General features: G+C 36.3%; 1 long non-coding RNA gene across 1 annotated transcript in view; it reads left to right on the forward strand.

Annotated features, from left to right (window-relative positions):
• The first annotated feature begins 5,767 nt into the window (after positions 1 to 5,767).
• The window catches only part of LOC105248124, a 34,755-nt gene continuing 19,869 nt past the window's right edge, over positions 5,768 to 20,653 (forward strand). Inside the window, exons 1-2 of the long non-coding RNA XR_888948.3 lie at positions 5,768 to 5,847; positions 7,716 to 7,857. This is a non-coding gene — a long non-coding RNA (uncharacterized LOC105248124). The remainder of the gene's footprint in view (positions 5,848 to 7,715; positions 7,858 to 20,653) is intronic.

Raw genomic sequence — 20,653 nt, forward strand, 5'->3', positions numbered from 1 at the left:
ACATTGAGAATCCTTGCACAAAATGACAATAGTTTTCTCCGAGAACTGATCTACTAGTTAATGATCTATAAAAGAGTAATAAAACACTTTCTCCGCCTGTCCGTTATATTGTTGGCGAAAAACTATTTTGACGTGAAACTAGCACGCTTTTGTACTGTTTTTGGAGACCTGTGGGATACACGAGGAGAATTGCTAGGAATGCAACACGAAAGAAGGCATGTTCACAATAGACTCAAATGTTTCCGGATTCTATTAATCATTTTCTCTCACGTCCTTTCCCTTCACAAAGGGAGATGTGCTCGATATATGAATTTTGTCAATTCTGTCAAAAGGGCTTCATCAAACCGTGAACATTGTAAGCCCGAATTAAAAGACCCACCAATAACTTCCAATTGTAATATTTTGACATTTTAGAGTATGAATTTGAGATTTTAAATTATTTTCGACAGTACATCGTCGTTGTTTATTAATTTTAAATTAAATTCAAAAGTTGGTATTTTTGAAATTTTAATAATATTCGAAAGAACGATTAGATCGAAATGATTGAAACGCACAATATAAACGCACGACACGATCGTTGCTATTAAAGCCGTAAATGCACCTTAATCCTGTCGTGTATTTGCGCAGCGAGGGGAAGAGTCCCTTCAATCGTCCTCGCAGAAATAACGCCGTGGGCGGCGAAGCGGAATTCAGGAGCGTTATCCTGATCCCGTCAAATCGGATCTGCGAATCTCCCCGTCGAATTGGCTTTATTGTTTCAAACGACGCGCAGGAATCGTCTCGAAGTTCGAAGGGCGAATAACCGGTCCGACTGGGAGATACGAGACGAGACGATTCTCGTAGTTGCGCGAAACTTGGTGCAAGTGTAACACGATGACGACGAGGCAGTGAAGGAATTCTTATAAGAAGCCCTACGAAGAGGAACCTTCAACAACGTTCTCATTGACAGTATCGAGTGACCCTGCAAAGGATATAACTTTTCGCGATTATATTTGATACGAAAAACGCTGACTTTAATTGGGAATGAAAACGAAGGAATATTAATTAAATTTATTAGCGTGAACGCTATAATTAATTTAAGAAGAAATAATTTAGTTTGACTGCAATTTATATACATCTAGGGAAGAAATAAAATTATCGATTCGAGATGTTTATAATATCGTATTATTATCTTCGGTTATGTATCGATATATTTTTCATTATATTTTATTGTTATATTTATAAATATTTACACTAATTATTTGTAAACCTGATAATATCGTTCGTATTTATTATTTTTAACACCATTGAGTAAATCCCGCAGGCAAAGCTTTTAATGCATTAAACCGACAATATTCTCACGTCTCACAGGGCTTCGCGAAGAATTTTTATCATCAAACTCGCTACCGGCTTCCTGTGGTCTACAGATAAAAGCTATCGCATACCTCGTTACAGTTTACCAACACGAGGGACCGATTATTTTTTATTAAGTTGTTAAAGCAATGGTACAGGAACCACTCTTGATAGATAAGACTTGACCGATAATTCTTCTTGCAATTAATTAAAAATTTTTGTTACTCGGAAATAAGAGGCGAGAAATTTCTTTATTAATTGAAAGATAATTTAATTTTGCAGCATAAATTTTTTTCTCTCTCTTTAAATTTGAAATTAATTTTTAAATAATATTGATACAATCTTTTTAAAAAATATAATGGAAACGCATTTATAGATAATATATAATATTTATTAGAGAAATAACTAATTGAAATACATACATATAAAATTATTTTTATGTTTTGAATTATTTGTGTCGTGCCATCTTAAAGACGTCGCAATAAAACGGGAAACGAATCGGAAATTCGCGTTAGAGTGTGACGATCGTATCCGGAGGCTCGTGTATCGTTTTGTATTTGTCGAAAACAGTCGTATTGTCCGCGGGGGGTTGCGAGGGGTGAGAATTTGGTCACCCGCCGCGACGGGCCCTACGGGCGATCGTCGCATCTGCCTTCGATTTATTTCCAATCGTAATTGATGACTCTCTCGCCCTTCTCGGGCACCTCTTCGGGGCCTGACGAGAGAGAAGAACCGACCGATTCTGTCGAGTGGACGAGTCGCGATGTTGTTGTTGTGATTTTGCATAATGGGGGGCACAAAGTCTTGACGATAAATTATGGCGACACCGATTGGCCCGTCCATCGAACTGCAATCGAACGTGTCGCGATATGGGAGTCTAAAGAATTATGTATGTAATTTTGAAACATCTATTCTCTTTAAACACATTTTATGTAAAAAAATCTTAATTAAAATTATTCTTTTTTTAATTGAAATATGTATTACGAAAAATACGATACGATTAATACATAATTTTGCGGAATTAAAATTATTAAGAATTGGAAATAAATTACATCTTTTGAACATATTGAGAGTATAAAGATAAATTATAAAAAATAAATTACAAGTTTTTTATCAAGCAACAATGATTGATCGCTATTTCGTTGGTGTCGACACGAAGGAATCTAATTTTTCGCATTTTTCACGACGACGGCAAACACGCGTCGCTCGATAAATTACGCTTCTAAAGCGTAAAGGAGACACTTCTGCTCTTCTATCCATTCTTCGTGTTCTCGCAACGTTTTCCATAGGTATATATATACATATATACCTATAAACGTCGTCCATGTTTTGACAGAATAAGTCGAGAATGGAGCTCCACATCTGCTGTCGACTCTGTTTTCTCTCCACTCGATCTCATTGTCGGATCCTGAAGGATCGCCTTCGAGAAGAGCTCGATTGGGGGACTTCGAGTGGAATTTGATCTTTTTGCCCATAAGAGAAATAGAATAGAGAGAAAAAGAGAAAGAGAAAGAGAAGAAAAGAAAGATCGCAGCCTCTATGGATACTTGAGAATCCATAATCTTCTAATGATACAATGCAGGTGACAGATTACGCGAATAATTCTTTTTTATTCACACCCGAGTAAAAAGCAATACAAGAATGAAAATACAAACTGGAGAGAATGTGTATGTTTAATTTTAATCGTATTCGCGATTGGAAGCAATCAAAGTCAGATGCATCATGCTATAAAGAGTATCATAAAAAAATCAATTAAAAAATGAAACCATTTATTGCAGTTATATATACTGTTCTATATTTTGTATCTTCTTTTTTACTCGTTATAACAAATGATAACTTTTGCAGATCTTTTGATATCGACGAGGAAAAATGATCCTCAAAAATGACACATGCGAAAACTCTGAATAAATCGTCGACGCACGTTTTGTACGCACGTGGGTGCGTTCGCACGCATACAATGTGGGGCTCGCATCCATCGCCCGTCGAGCTCTGTGTACCAACAAGCTAAACGTGTTTCACAGACGACCGCCTTCGTTCAATGCGACGTCTTCACCGCGCTGCTGGTTGCGATTTGACGTGTGGAGATCTCGATTCGATGTATCGCTTTAATAAGGACCTTTTCAAAAGAATGCACGCTCTCTTGAGAACTCAAATATAACAGCAAAACCGAGAATTCGCGAGCAAATTTACGTAAATTTAAATTTCTCTCATTAAAGAAAATCTTCATGCATTCTTTCCGATTGTTTTATCGGTTTATTTATAATAATTTATAATAATTATTATACTCTATTATATATATTTTTTGAAGTTTTTACTTGAACATTGATGCTCGATAATAATTTTGATTTAAAGCGAGATGGAACTCGCATGAGCGAACACTCGCTCGCGGGTGAAAAAAGTCGTTTAGCGACAGATTTACGCGTGTCATCGCAGGAACAAAGCCGCGTCGCTACGAAGGAACGATTAATGGCAGTCGAAATTTTTCGAATTTGCGATCTCACGCGGTGCACCGGTAGGTGACGAGACCTTTTTTCCACCCGATGCATTGTATCGTTCCTATACCCTAACGCGGATTCGGGTCGCAGAAAAAAAATTGTCGCGCGTAATTGCACCAACACTGTATCACATTTAACGAGCTCAATTGCGTTAATTTTTGCTAACTTTTAATAAAATATTTATATAAGTTAGATTATTAAATTATATATATATTTTCTCTCTCTAATTTACATATTTAATATAAATTATATTAAGATTGTGATTTACTCGGGAACGCATGGAACGTGATTAATTATCTCCGAGAGCTGAAAAATCACGGGCATTTGATCGAGATATCTCGTGTATCCTTTTCCTACAACTGACGGTGGTCCTGGATGTCGAGGATCGAAGGAGGAATGTAATATTCGTGTGCGTCGATTGTTTAGGGCATGCAAACTATTCCATTAACCCCCGGCAATAAAATAAAAGAAACGCGCCCTTTGCAGAGGGGCACATCTGTGCAACGGGTCGCTGCCTGACGTATACACATTTACAAGCATTGCACACACATACGCAGCCGGGGGTCGTTTTATTAATTCACTCCCTTGTCGATTTCAACGACGTGCACGACGTAGCGAAACGCGAAGGAGGAGTAGGCGCAGAGAAAAGAGAGGGAGACCGACTGGGTGTTCCGACTATTTATTACCTAATTGTCGACCTTATATTTCCATGAATTATTCTGTCAGGCTCGCAGGTGCTTCCAGGACCATCGTGTTCTCCGTTAGAAATCGACATAGGGGTAATCGCGTTAATTGAAATGCATTATTACGACCACGATAAATTATACGCGAGTTAATAAAGTATTTAGATGAATTGTTAATTATTTTTCTTATATTTTAATTGTATGCATTATTTTACACACATATATAATATTTAGATTATGAATATGAACGAATTTAAAAAATTAAGCAATATTTACTATTTGATTTCTATTATTTTGGATTCTTAATTTGCGAGAGATTTAACAAAACATAATAATATACATACACACAAAAAATATTGTATTATTCTCCTGTTAAATCTCTGTAAAAAAAAAAAAAATATATATATATATATATATAAAATTAAATTAAATTACTTGATTACTATTAACATGACATTTTTATTATTGATTTGTTATCATTGATATTAATTTCTGAATTCATTTATTCATTATTTTGCCGTTTATATAAATTTAATTTTCAGTCTAATATTAATATTTCCTAGATTATGAAATTGAAGCTTTTTTTCTCGGTAACACATGCACAAAACACATTTCGACCACATCGCGTATCTCGTCCCTTTAATCCCTTATCTTTTCGCCGTTACAGAGTGTTAATAGTTTTCCTAGACGATTTCTCTCACGCATACACGAGAGGGTGCACGTGCACATCCCTTTATCGTGATTTATGATTTTTCACGGTCCTATATCCCTCACGGTATTTTGTTTTGCATTTAACGGGGGCGGGAAAACGCAAATTTGCATACACGCGAATCGCGGAAATTGTACGTAATACGTCGTTGAAAAAAGTATGAAAGCTCAAGGCAGGTGAATAAAAGGGAAGTGAAAAGGGAAATAAAAATGCCATGATATTAAATTATCTCTAAGAGTAAAGAGAACGAAAATTGACTAAATTATATTTGCCTAAATTATTGACTAAATTATATTTGCTTAACTATAATTATATTTGCTAATATTATAATTGACTAAATTATATTTAAATTACATTTAATATACATTAACAATATCTACATATTTATATGTCATATATTATGTACGTACATCTGTACGATAATGTTTTGGTTCGGCCGGCGGATTGTAAAGAATGTCAAGGTCTCTTCTATGACGTCACGGGCACGCGCGAAAAAAGTAAACATTGTGTGAGTCTCATTGAGTGAGCTACGTCACACACGCGTCCGCCGGCGACGGAATCGGACGTGTTTCCGAACAAATACTTTGTACGAATCATTTAATCATCTCTCACACTTATTTATCAAACGGTAAGTCCTTATTTTAATTAATTTAATGGAATGCAATGAAGACTTGTGTTTCTTGAATTAAATGATGTTTTTTTTTGTTGAATACGCACGGGTAAATCCGAAAATATCGTCGAAATATACAATTTGTATTCTCTTAAATGGAATTAATGTATTATATTATTGATAAGCAGTAATTCTAATTATAAATGTAGCATCGTAAACGGTGAGATATTTTTGAAAGAATCAATTGCGTGGTACGAGATATTTTACGCTTTTATTCGTCTCTTAATCGCTTATTTATGGATTATAATTATTACAATATTATGATTAACAGATTTTAGAATTATTATTCGGGATTCAAATAAGGCAGATAGTCAGTCGTGGTCCAATTTTTGCAAAAATCATATAATATATATTACGCACTTAATGTGAATATTTTTATTTCGTCATAGAAAATACTTTGCCGTTTCCCAGGGACGAATTACAGATAGACCCGATCCACATCTTTTTTTTATTTTGCTTGTAAAAACTAACCCTATTACAACAGGAACATTAAAGTCAATGGGAACGAAACGTGAATGTACCAACGTTTGTTACGATTATTACTGTTTAAATACAGACTTAAAAAAGATTGTCTTACGTATAAATGTGTACAAAAAAGATAGAGAAATATACGTTATAAATCTTTCGATAATTAATGAACTCGAGATATTTATAGCAAGATTTTTAGTTATTTTTTTTAAGAATTAATCTTTCAAGCAAAATAATCAATAAACTAGTCTTATAATCTCTTGGCAAAGGTAAACTTAATTAAAAGTAATCAGTGATAAATTTTTATGTGGAACTGCTATAAAAAAATTAAATAAAATTAAATTTGCAAAATTATATCAAGACGAAAGCTATATTTAAAACGAGGCGAATTCGAGAGAGTTCGTGATTCGGTTCGTGGAATAAAACGTTTGTTCCCGAAAATCGAAATCGGTTACGCTTCGTGTGGAAACCGGCCGATTCTTCCTCTCAATGAACTCGCGCCTGCTCGATCGAGGGGCGTTCGCAGTAATGACGATTTCTTTCCGATCGACTGCTCAACCCTTTTTGTTGTCGAACACGACCAGGTGATACATTTACGGACGTGTCAACGTGGGGAAAGAATTCGGTCACTTTGAATTCGCCGAGAGCTTTCCATGCGATTGCGCGCCGAGTGCGTGACATATAATTGCGTTTGCTCTTTTTTGACGTAGTCATTACAGATGGTTTTTTCGATCTGCGAAGACTTTAATTTTGAAATCGTCATATATATAAAATATGAAAAATAAAAAGTTTTTTTTAATTTCTAAATTTTTGTCTTGAATAAACAAGAGTAAACGTAAAATGAATAATTATTATTATTATTAGTTTTAATAATATTATTCAAGTAAAAGAGAATATATGTATTAATTTATATTAATTCATATTAATTATTACTATCGTATTCTTATAAATAATGATTTTAATTTTATTATTAAATAATTAAATAATTATACTTTTTTAATGTTTAATCTTCCACAAATATTTCTCTTTCTTTCTTTTCCTGGGATGGTTTAAGATTATTTCTAAGTTTAAATGAGTTACAAATAATTCGATATATAAAAATCAAATTTATATATAATAGTAGAATATTATTTTTATTCGCGTGTGTAAAATTAATACCGTTTACAATCGCGCAAGGTGCAGGGCGCGTAAACAGGTTTCTCTTTCGGCGGGGGGAGGAGAAAGAGAGAGAATAAACGATTATTCATTCGCGCATGTATCGCCAGACGTGATTAGCATGTCACTTAATTTGCCGTATCCGGCGTGGCCCGCCGGCGGACATTTATTTAAATTTTACGCTCTTCCTTTGTGTGTCGCAGATGCGCAATCTATACCGACGCCCTTCGCCACGACGAAGATCCGTGAAATCATGTGCGCCCCTCTGACGACATAAAAGGACAACGTACATCGCATCCTTGCTAATTGGTCCTGAGATATCGTCTGGAGCATCACGATTACGCAGTGAGTGACAACGATTTTATTAATAAAATTGAAGTCGCACAAGCATTTCATTGATTTTAAATTAATAAGAACTTCAATCGATTTAATTTTCTGTGACGCGATAAGAATATAGCAATTTCTTTTGATATATGATTGAAAATTGGATATAATTAATAATAAATAATTAATATCTATTATATTCTTATATAATTTTTATATTAAAGTAAAAATGTGCAAAAATATGAATTTTCATTATTTTAATTTATAAATATAAATTTATAAATATAAATTTATAAAAATTTGTTAATTTTAATTACATAAAGATTGAAGTTCTTAAGAGAGTTAAATTATTTTCAATACATAATACGCAAAGTGAGATACGTGATAAGAAATGCATTTGCGATTAGACAGCGATATCCCAGCTAAAGCGCGACCCCGATGAAGCTTAGGCGAGCTCCGCTCTCGCATACTCAGGTGTTCGCTCTCACAAGCTTGAGCCTGGGGTATGTGTTTGAGTGTTTGACGTTCGCATTACAGCGAAAACCACTCGTTATCCTTAACATACGTACGTGCGTGCATATGCGTATGTATGCGACGCACAAAGCGAAGTCCGTGCATTTCAAACGCGTGACGAATGGGCATTCTCCGGACCTCGGGCAGGTTTGCCCAACATCCCTTCAAACGATGAAATGCAAATAGGGAAGAAATCGTGAAAATAAAAGTTCATTCAATCTTTGTGTTAACGTGTTCGAAAGAGAAAAGAATTTACATTGAAAAAATCGCGTTGAGAAATATCAAGGATGCCCATTTTATTTTATCGAAAGGAATTAAATTAAAGAATCATGTGAATACATATTTCTATCATAAATGTATCTTTAATACGTGTGAAAGACAGACGAATTTAATTTGTATTTTTTTTCAGTCATAAATTTAATAATTTAACGAAAAATTGTGCAGCTTGTTATGAAAATAGTTTTAAACGATATTTTTATAACATTTTTATAACATTTAAAAGATTTTTTAGATTTTTAGAAATTATTTTTTTACGCTTATCATTCTACTGTATTAGGGGATTAAATTAAAAATTTTTGATAGGGAAAACAGAAAATAGAAAACTTGTTTATAAATCGGTTTTGAGAGTTTATTATTAAAATTCAATACGTCTAAAAAAATCATCCTGCACAATTTTTTAAATTGCACGTTAATTTACTGTTTGACATACTGTGTGTATCGAGAATTAAGTGATTCGTTGGAGAGGGTGGGGAGGAATGGGGGAAAGAACGAAATGATCCCGTGAAGTAACGGTGGCGCGTAGGAAAAAAAATACGTCGAAATTCTCGCGCCCCTCCTGGAAAATCCACGCACGGCTTATCCCGGCTTATTCCGGCTTATCCCAATCATTGCTGCCCCGCTCGGCTCCTTCCTGGTGCCAATTACGTCAAATCAACGTCACGGGACAATGGCACATGCGTGCGTGCGTGTATGCACGACGAGAATATCACGCAATATCGAGGTACGAGACGGTGCATTGAAGGGATGTTTCTGGCTATTCAATTTTTAATTTCCTGCTCTGACCCCGAGATTAAAGGACCGAGTGCTCCGTTAGGTCGATCCTTTGCGAAGTCCTTGAGTCGCGATCTGTACGATGCGAGAAAAAATCGTCGGGATATCGCGAACGACAGTATTATCGAGGAAATTTTTAATTCAATTTTTAATGTTTAATCACGTACTTATATTTTAGAAATTCTTCGATTAACCTGGAATCGAATCTTCTTTCCTCTATAAAATAATATAAAATATATGTATAATATTTTACACAAAAATAATTTTATAATTCTAACTCTTGAAGAAATGTATTTTCAACATTTTGCATCACGTGCAACTATGTCACTCGCGAATTATATTTTCTCGCGAAATCCACGGTTTAAATCGCCGGAAATCGCTGTTACATTTGGATCGATCTGCTGAAGCATACTCGCGCATATTAAATGTGCACGCGTCGTATTCGTTCTCGTATTCACCTAATGACCGGCTGTCAGTGCTTCCACGAGAGCACGGAATGAATGGGACGCTTTGGCAGTGCACAGGCGGGGGCGGCGCGCAGCCATTGTGATCCCCGCGTTCCTGTCATTTCACCCGCTATAGGGTCAATATTGTCCGAGTGATGGAGCGTATCCCGTGTTTCTGTTTGCGTTATATGGACGAAAAGAGAGAGAGTGCAGGTTCGCGAAATTAGCGCCAATTAGAGACTCGTACAATGCTGCGCCGCCCTTCGCAAGGTGCGGGGCACCTTTTGGCATACGATATATCCTCTAACATGCCTCCAAAACCATAAAATAAAGCTAAATTCGCGAGCAAATTATCTACGATCTTCCATACATTTTTATTTTTATTTCTTTTATAAATATTTATATATATGTAAGAAACTTTTTTAAATTAAACTTTTCAAATAGCTACTTAATTTATTATTAAATTTAAAAAACATTCCATCTTATCAAAATATTAATTAAACATTTAATTTGTCAAACTATTTATAAATTGAATATTTAAAAAATTGGAAAGAGATCTTTAATAAAATCTTTAATAAAATCTAAAATAAAATCTTTATTAATAGAGAGAAAATCGACTTTATTCATTAAAATATTTATTAAAGAATTCATGCCTCTTTCTCTCTCTTTCTTAAATTGAATTAAATTTTAAAATGCCTTAAAAAGAAAAATTAAAGATCATTGTGCGGTTTATAAATTGGATTAGGATCAATTGATGTTCAAGAGGAATATTCAAGTGTTATTTTAATATTACAAAAAATTTGGAGATATAATTTCTTATCGAATTTCTTTGCTTTCGCCCTACGAAGAATTAAAATCGCGTATCTATCGGGATAATTGCAGAATCAGAAAATCAATGGCCGGGAATCGTATCGCGTAACGTATGTCATTTCGCACCGACTGAGCCCGTTCACCGATTACGGTATCGCCACGATAGATCGCCGTCGTAATCTAATCCGATCAATCGCGAGTGATCCATTACCGTAATCCACTTTGCGCGGCGTTCTCTTTCTGATGCAGATGTTTCTTTCGTCGTGCGGCGCTAGAATAAAAAGGGTCGTGACGGAGCGATATGCAAATCGCGCCGGATTCTCTCGTTTGCCTTCTGTACGTCCATCATTTTCGCTTTTCCGCTCCAATCTTGAGTCAGTTCTATGATCTTGCGCGACGTATGTATTTCTTAAATTCTCCTATATAGATTAAATTTTAAAATTTGCAACTTTTTTTAATAATTATTTCGCTGCTATATTTTGAGACTCCTCTCTTACATGCGTGTGCGAGAGGGAAGCTGAAAGATAAAAGACGAGAAGAATAATTTTCTCCCGTGATGCCCGAGCGATTTTCGCATCGCATTACGTCGCAAAACGTCGCTTACGGCGGCGATCACGTTTTATGGCTCCGCGTGCAATGCAGGCGGAATAAAATCGGCGGGATGTGGTCGGAATACCGCGGCCGGTGCCTTATTTTGCGGCCGGCGAAAAACCGCAGAGACAATCGACGCTCGTCCCCGCGCGTTTTACGAAACTCGCCTCGGCGAATACCGTTGCTGAAGTAACGCGCCTTAAGCACTGTATAACTGACGCGAAAAAATAGGTTTACAAAAAAGTTAACATCTTGGCAAATATATTGCGGTCAAAAATATGACTTTCTTAATTTCTAAACTCCCAAAAATTAACAAAGTTTAAAACAAATGATGGAAAATGTATTAATATATGTATTTAAATAATATTTATTAATACATATTTATTAATAATAATAATATAAATATTTAATATTTATTAATAGTAATAATATAAATATTTAATATATGTATTTTATCGTTTAATCTTGAGAGTCTGGTAATTATTAAAAATAATTTAAACATGTACAAAATTCGATTTCAAATTGGAAAGAAAATTATAAAAAGAATGATGCAGAGAATATTTTTATTTGTAAAACACGGGATCGACCTATTTTTCAAACAGATTTTATTTTCCCTTTGTCTTTCAAATTTCGGAAGTTGCGTGATCTCGAAATGATCCTGTCTCTCGAAAGAGCGAATAAAAAACGTGCACGAATCGTGAACGTAAATTTCAATCACACGACGAGGGAAAAGGAAATGTATTCTATTTACGAGTACCTTGCCGACTTTTCGTCAGTCCTCGATCGATCCGGGGTGACCCTCGTAACGCGATACGTCGATTTACCTGAACCGTTCGTCTGTCCATCCGTCTGTCATCGAGAGAGCAACCCGCGTCGGCTTTTCGACTTTCGACTTTGATTGACGGCCGAATCGGTTCAATCGCTACCGAGGCTATCGCTCGCGTTTTTGTGCGATGCGCTCGTTTGGAACTCGCCGCATCTGGCGGAGAGAGACGTTCGATACGCCATAATTACGTTCCATCCGCTCGTGTTTTGCCACCCCCGTATTAAGAGCCAAGCGAGACGATTGTATAAAAACAAAGATTAATATTGTGAGCGAAATATATTTCACGCTAACGATAATTTTTATTTTATATAATCGACGCGATTAACATCATTATATGCGCGATATTCTGAGAGTTTATTTAATAAAAATGCGTAAAATTGAGCGAATAAAAGTATAATTAAATCAGTAATATAATAATATTGATAATTTAGATTTTTATATCTCTCTTGTAAAAATTCTTCAATACTCTTACAATAGTATTTAGTGATGTCGTGACTATGCATGTGTCGACATTCATTAGAATCACTACGTTTCTCTCGGTCTGATCTCCAGTATCTGGAGCTGAAAGAACATCCGGTGCCGAAGGGGAGGGAGGTGAACAATATGTATTTATACTATAATAGAGACGTTCACGCGTACGTGACGTGTAATTAAACGTAGTCGCGTCGATTCTGCGCACGATCGGTATTTGTGATCGTGATCCCCTGTGATGCTGGCAATTACCGGGAGCTTAGAACACTAAATACGGAGTAGCTCAAAGGTCGGCCCATCCCTGACCACCCCCTGGCACTGCCATGACGGGAGGGACACGTGCCTGCAAATATTCATATCCCCCTGGATACGGGAGTCTGAAGTCTCTCTGACTGAGGACGAGGGTAAATCGCAGCCTCGCGTTAGCGAAATTTGTCCGAAAAAAGCCCCGATATACTTATTGTAATGTAAATGAAATAATCTCTGCAGTCAATGCAATTTACAATCTATAATGCAGTAGAAATAAAATTTAAAAAAATATAAAATAAAATAAAAAGTAAAAATAAAGAAGAACAAAATTTAAATTAAAATTAAAATCAAAATATATAATAAAACTGAAAATTTAAAAATTAGGAAGCGATTATAAAGATTTTTACATATGTAATTATTAATCTTTTTTAATAAGTTATTTTTCTTAATTATTATTATATATGAAATACAGATTGGTTTTATTCTCGAAAACATAAAATTATAATAAAAATATAACTAAGAATTATAAAAGATACGATTACATTTAATGATATTGTAAATTTTATAGGGTTAAAAATATTAGAATTAAATTTTGCTTTAAAATATTAATATTAAAAATATTAAATACACAAAAGTATATTATTTTATTTCTGTATGGTTTCAAAAATTATCTTACCAGACGTATGTTCATACTTCTCTCGGGTATAATCCTTTTTATTTGCCTTCGTGCTGCCTGTTGTTAGAGAAGAAAATGTGATATCGACACTTCGCAACAAAGTGAACGTGACGATGAGAGAAATTCGGGTCGGTTCGCACCGTCTTCGGAGGGCAGACAAGCCCCGATACGAGGGTATACGACTCAATTGAACTCGAGTCGCTTTTCTCGGGCCACCCCGAACAAATCCCGATATAATGCTCGCGTCCGGGAACGTTTCAATCGAAAAACGACACCGAGAAACTAACCGGGTCGGCGCCGGCATTAAATTCCGGGGACGCGTGTTTGCGCATGTTTTACATCGGAGCCCCGATCTGTTTGCAGACAGTAAATTATGTCGCACAATGCACCAGATCGCGAACCCCTTCCGCTCGCGGATTATAAAATGGGAAAAGCGGAATCTCTATGGATGCCCTTTTGTCGGCCCCGGGCCTCATCGCGTTTGTTCGAAATCATTGACGCTTTAACTGGATGTCTTCTCTTTTTCAAAAAAAGAAAAAATTACCGAACCCATATAAAAAATTTGTATTTTTTTAATACTTATTTTTTATATTATCTTTCATTTTCTTTCCTTTACTACTTTTCGGCAGTTTGACAAATGGGATATTTTCGTATAAAATCACGCCCAATGCCGATTATGTTAATCGCAATTTGCCGATGCTGAAAATAATTTCGCGACGACGACGACGACGACGAGCGTCATATCGATCGCCAACCTCGGCGGCAACGTCCTCCTCATCTCCATCCTGGTAACCATGACGACGTCGCAATGGCCGCCGAGATACGTCGCGGCGCCTGCGTCCGGCGTAATTAGATTCCTCGTCGCGATAAAAGCGTTGTCCCGCGGAATTTCGGCGCATCCCCCTTCCTGACCGATGTTCAAGGGGGACGCCTACTTTAAACTCGAGCTCTAACACGATCGAAAGACCTTTCGTATGAAATTTCCGGAATTAATGTAGATATCGGTCTTTTATATCGGTCTTTTATATCAGGACTTTATCATTATTTGCGTTATCGAAATTATTAACGCTTTAATTATCCCACGTCGATCGAGATTTTTTAAAACGGAAATTAAAGTTATCTCTAATTAAAGATATATCAAAGGGAAAATTGAATGGCACAAACGTTCATAGTTTTCTGTAAAAATTTAGTAAAATTTATGAATATTAAATTTAATTTGTTTTTTGGTCAAAATTTTATAAAAACTAATTTACAGACTAATATTATATTAAGAAATTTTTAGTTTTACTTTTAGATAATTTAACATAATTATATACTAGAATTAATTTTTGAAATTAATCATAAATATTGTCTTTTCAGAAATAAAAACATCAATTTTAAGCATATTAATTATTATACAATTAGATTATTTTCAAAACATAAAATTTATTCTTTTACCATTCACATTAGTTTATCATTTCATGAAAATAAATAAATTTAAATTTTTAGAAAAGGGAAAACACACACACACAGAAAAGATTAATATAATAAATATTTTTCTTATCATTTCTGATATAATTATTTTATGATATATACTTATTATATAATAAAAATAATTTATATAACATTGATATACATATAATATTTATTAATAAAATTATACTGTATCTCGCCGATGTAGAGATAATTTTTGTTAGCTCGATCATCAATATCTCTCTTGAATCAATATCTCGCTTTTCAGATAAGTTAATATAACGCGCATAAAGCACACATTTTTATCATTATCTGCAGTTAAGAATCTCAATAAAAGATTTAATAGCTGTAAAGAAAAGGCCGAGAAAAAAAGAGAGAAGGATTATCGATGCTCGCGCACATTAATAAAAATTTCACCGGTCGATGCTTCCGAACCATAGAAAGATTTCTCGACGCGCGCGTAATGCACCGGGATGAAGGAGTCGTTAATAGGCGAAGTCTTCCGGCAGGTAACTCTTTCGAGATGTGTGTGCCCTGGGGTCTTCCCCTGGTACTCTTTTTCCGGGACGTCGCCCAGTATGGGGCTCTCTTTACGTTGTGTGTGCCTCCCTTTTATTTTGATTTATTCGACGTTGACTCGCTCTGACGCCCTTTGCCGACTCGCGCCCCCCGGTGCCCCGATGAACGGATTGTGACTTAATGTCAGCGGGCTTTCTCCTTTCGTTCAGCGTGCGTTAGCCCTTCCTCGGTGTTGACGTGTTACAATGACAGAAAGACGAGTAAAAATAGGTACGCGATTTTTATTTTATTGTTTTCATTTTATAATAAATTATTATAATGATATATCTTTTTCTCTCTATGAAAGGATATAAACGAAAGGATGTTAAAAATTTCTCTTCTCTTTTCTTAATAGATAAATAGATTAATCATATTTAATATTGATGATAAAAAATAACAGAATGTCTCTTTTCTTTTTTTATTTTGGAGTTAAAAAAGTGCAAGAAGATAAGTTCTGATATAAATTGCATACAAATAATAAGTAATTTAAGAAAATGATTTTCTGTTATTATAATTCTTACTTTTTCAATATATTATTTTTCGTACTTATCGAGCACATTTATCTATATAATCGAAAAGAAATAATTTGACGTATCGTGCCGACGACTTTGTAAAATAGAACCCGTCGCAGTTTTTTTCCGATAAAGATGGAAATTCGCGTATTACCCCATCGGGACGCGATGAACGGGTAACACATGTCGGTCGAGGAGGGGAGAGAAAGAAAGAAAGGCGATGGGGTTAGATTCGCCTGCTTTTTACCCCAAAAGCAGAGTTTAGTGTCGCTGGCCCCGGGGGTCGTAAATCAAGCGGCGTAAAATCAATTACCACTTATCGCCCAGTACAATCGTCGAGAAAAAAAATCGCCCTGCGAACCTGTCGCTCTGTAATTTTTGCACGCGAATTTCGCGCAAACGGCCAGATGTCACCGGGATGTGCAGTCCACATATTTTCCACATATTTTCCTTAGACGCAGAAAAACTGAATAAGACATCTCGAACTGCATTTGTCTGTCATGAAATTTTAATTCAAATGAAATAATGTGATGACTAAAGAATATTAATTAGATTTTCTTATAAATGTCCATGCCTTCAAATTGATTTAATCTTTAATAGTAATTTTAAAAAGCACAATAAACAAGAAATTTTATGACAAAATGCATATTTAAAATATAAAAAATATAAAATATAAAATGTTATGTAAGCAAACAAAAAATACAGTAATAATAAACGAAAAAAAATTAAAAGCATTTCGAGAATACGTCCCTGTCGATCTTAGCGCCGATTTCATGTATCGATGTCGCAGAAATCGGGGTACGTTCTTCAAAAGAACCGAAAGAACTAAAAGCTTTTGCGCAGAAGAGATGATCGTCTCATTTCTGGATCGGTGATGTTATCGTTTTCGAGGTGCAATGGATACCTACGTCTCTCTTTTCATTCTCAAGGACTCGCTCTCGAAAGATGCGTTCTTCTGGCAGAGGGGAAAAAGAAAAAGGAAAGCGAGGCATAATAAAGGCAACGACCGTAATAGTTCTTGCCAATTTCTCGTGCTGTAAAACATGAGTCTTCTCGCTGTCATGCAGGGCTTTCCAAAAATACTATAAAAACACAAAGGATATTGTCGAGAGAGGGTCCTTGAGAGATGGGAAACAAATAAAAGTACAAGAAAAAGTGTGACAGTAGGGAAAAAAAGTAGAAAATACAAAAATATCGATGAATAAAGTACAAATAACGGGATTTATAACGGGTGAAAGAAAAGAGTTAAGTTGACAAACAAGCTATTAAAGAGATTTTGTTTAGAAAGAGAAATGTTTTCCCGACCATTATATTAGTCGCTACGGATCATCGGTCGTGTTTGCCTTTCCCAGATATACGCATAATCTGCCGATTTTCCCGGCGTTTTCGCGCCTTCGCATTATTGTGCGGAACGGGTAAATAAGCCGAGGACGAGGTATCCTTCGGGAATCCGCTTAAGTGCCCCATTTTGAATCACTGACGTTTTGACATTTATCGGACAACTTGTGCGAAAGGGTGAATTGGATCCCTGTCCATTTCCCAAGGATACATTTCACTGCCCTTTCTATAACATGCATTTAATTTTGCGCATTTAATTAAATCAAGGATACATTTTTCGGTTACGATAAAATTAATACGAATAATTATATTGCACAAAAATAAATTATACATATGCGTGTGCGATTAATGTTATTAATTATCTATTAAAATTTTTGTATCTCGTATATCACAGGGATTATAAAAAAACTTCGCCCCTATAAATCTAAAAATTTTTTTTCGATCACACTGTCGATACGTATCGCAAAAATATTATCCATCGGCTTCGATTTCATAAAAAACCCCTCCTGTTCCTCCTTGTCGATCGAAATCTCGTGCACACACACGAGGCGCGCAAAAAACTGTTTTTAAACGCGCTCTATGAGGAGCGGATTAGCTTTCTCTCGATCGCCCGCCATTCAAACGTGCATGTTTGAGCCTTCGAGGTGGAGGAGCAGGACGTGGGGGTGCACGTCTCTTGGTCCTGGCCAAGGCGCCCGGGATTCCGCGCCGCATTCATCTCGCCTTAATCCGCTGATTCCGCTCTCGGCGCATGACGATGCTCCCCGGCTCCGAGATTCGATGCCATTCTCCTTTTTTTTCTCCACTCCGACGTTACGAGCCATTCAATTCGAATACCGAGATCCCTTTCAGGGAATTTGTAACGCTATCCCTGTTTGCCGACAGGATCCGCCCCGGTCGCCGTTCGTTTCGTTCATCTTCACGGGACGCTCTCGGCACGAAGGTACCCACGCATTTCTGTGCGTAATTGTCGATTAACTTTGCGATACAATGTATTGGAGGCGCGTACCCTGCGGGGGTTTCGATTGAGCCGGTATTACCAAGAGAAGCTCGGAGCTTGATGGATTTTTAATCCATTATATTGAGAAATTGAATAATTGAACTTGTGTTATTCTCTGACTCATAAAATTCAATGGATAATCTAATATGTATTTTTCTATGTATTTTTCCGATGTAATCGAATCTGATTGAATTTTATTTATAAAAATAATTGAATGCAGTTTTGCGAATACATTAATCGCGATGTGTTAAATTATATCTCGAAGAGAAACTCGATAGTCCAATTTTTCATTTAATATAATGGAGAGATTTTTCTAGAGAGATATTTGCACGTTTTGAAATCAGAGTCAAAAATATATATCATTTACAATTTATGTGAATTTTATTTACGAAGCAGAGTCTGAGAAGAAAGCATCTCCCTTTCTCTCTCTCAAGAGAATATAAAATATTTACGATATGATGACATTTGGCATCACGTGAAACTTGCGAGAGAAGAACCGGAAATAAATTCGTCACTGTCCAAATCATAGAAAACGATAGCGTTTTCCGCGTCTTAAAGCATTCCTAGATCCTCTTCTGGGCGAAGAATGAGGATATCAATTATGTACGTGACGTGTACGTCCACGTCTCTCGGACGGGCACTCGAGCATACCGAGTAGGTAGCGTGATGAGGATGTATCGATATTGATACGTGGCGGGGCAACTAGTGATCGATAGGCATTCGCCGCCTCTGATCCGTATAATTCGCACGCATAAGAGGATACCGGGTGGACGCATTGTCCGACTGTCAGCTCCTCCGTTGGCGGGGATCTCTAACGGGTATCTCGCTTGCGCATTTCTGGAAATCCGAGCGGTCAGAGTAAAGAGAGAAAAAGCGGGGGGGAAGAGGGGCTCCTCGTTAGCTACCTGCCCTCTAGATTTTGACGAAGGCCCCCGCCGCCGGTTTCGATTCGGACCCGCGTTTCCGTCACGCGCCTCGGACACGAAAACGTTCGCGCTCGATCGCGCCGAATCGCAATTTTACGCGAGTGCGTCGAAATAAGGGAGTAAAAAAGGAGCGAAGGAGGAGGAAGTTTATTGTATTTCTATCGTAAGAAGAGAGAGGATAACGTCGAATTATGTTCCTTCTTTTATGCAAATTGAATTTATTGTCTTGACAAATTTCATACGTGAATTAATTTATATTTGAAAGACTCTTATCAATTTGATTCTGAAAATAATAATAATATAAGTTTGAAATGAGGACTAATAATAATAGTAATATAAGTATTAAAACTAATATAATACAAGGACTAAAAATAATATAGTAATATAAGTTTGAAATAAGGATAAATAAATAATAATGAAGGTTATAAGTAAATTTGACAGAAGTTACTAAATGGCGATTAAAAAATTGATGCGAATTAATTTATACATTTTTAGCGAATGGATAATTTTATTTTTTTTCGCAAAACGGCAAAGGATGATTGAAAGAAACTCATAATTAGCATAGTGCAAGTTTCCTTAATAATTTCTAAAATTTTATTTCTTATTATTTTATCGAGATTTATATCACATCGTTAGAATGGAGCAAATTAAATTAAATTTACTACCCAGTAGTTTCTCACGACTTCTCCTCTTTTTCTCTGTGTCAAAAAGAAGGAGACCGTTCCGCTCCGAAAGCGTGGATTCCAGGGTGCATATCGATCTCGATTCGATGATCGAGAGCGGAATTCGCGGAGAAAAGGGGCTCGTTGACGCGAGAACGAACGTGAAAAGAAAAACGTGAGGGAAAAAGACGCGTTTCCCGAAAAGCTAAGGTGCCAAGGTACGAGATGCGTAGGTGCAACGACGGTTGTTCGTCGCGAGTTGAATGGTGGATGCATCGACGTTACGTTTCAATTCGAGGGAAAAGGGAGGAGAGGGAAGAAAAGAAGGTGGCGAAGATCGAAAGTGCGTCCGGCAGGTAGCAGTCCGCCTTTAACGGAGTTTTATGCCATTTACACCTTCGAAAGCGTCGCCGACGACGACAGGGGGTTGCATCGCATCCCCATCCTTGGTGCATTGTCGGCTCCGATAGACGGTGACCATTGACGAAACGACTTCCCGTCACGCCAACTGGCCGTTCTTGTTCTCTCGCCGCCTTTTCTCTCCTTCTTTCTCTCTCTCTCTCTCTTTGATCTACACTGTGTATAAATCCCGTCGTTTCGCTCCGCGTGGGACTTTGGAGCGACCTATATATTTATGCGCGATGAAAGAGGCTGTATTTGTAAGGGAATAACTTTGTAAGGATATATTTGAAAATGTTGCGGTGATGGAGAATAAATACACAAAGTCGATTTTATCA

Source organism: Camponotus floridanus, unplaced genomic scaffold, assembly GCF_003227725.1.
Source record: "Camponotus floridanus strain SB8 unplaced genomic scaffold, Cflo_v7.5 scaffold138, whole genome shotgun sequence".
Taxonomy (NCBI): Eukaryota; Metazoa; Arthropoda; class Insecta; order Hymenoptera; family Formicidae; genus Camponotus; species Camponotus floridanus.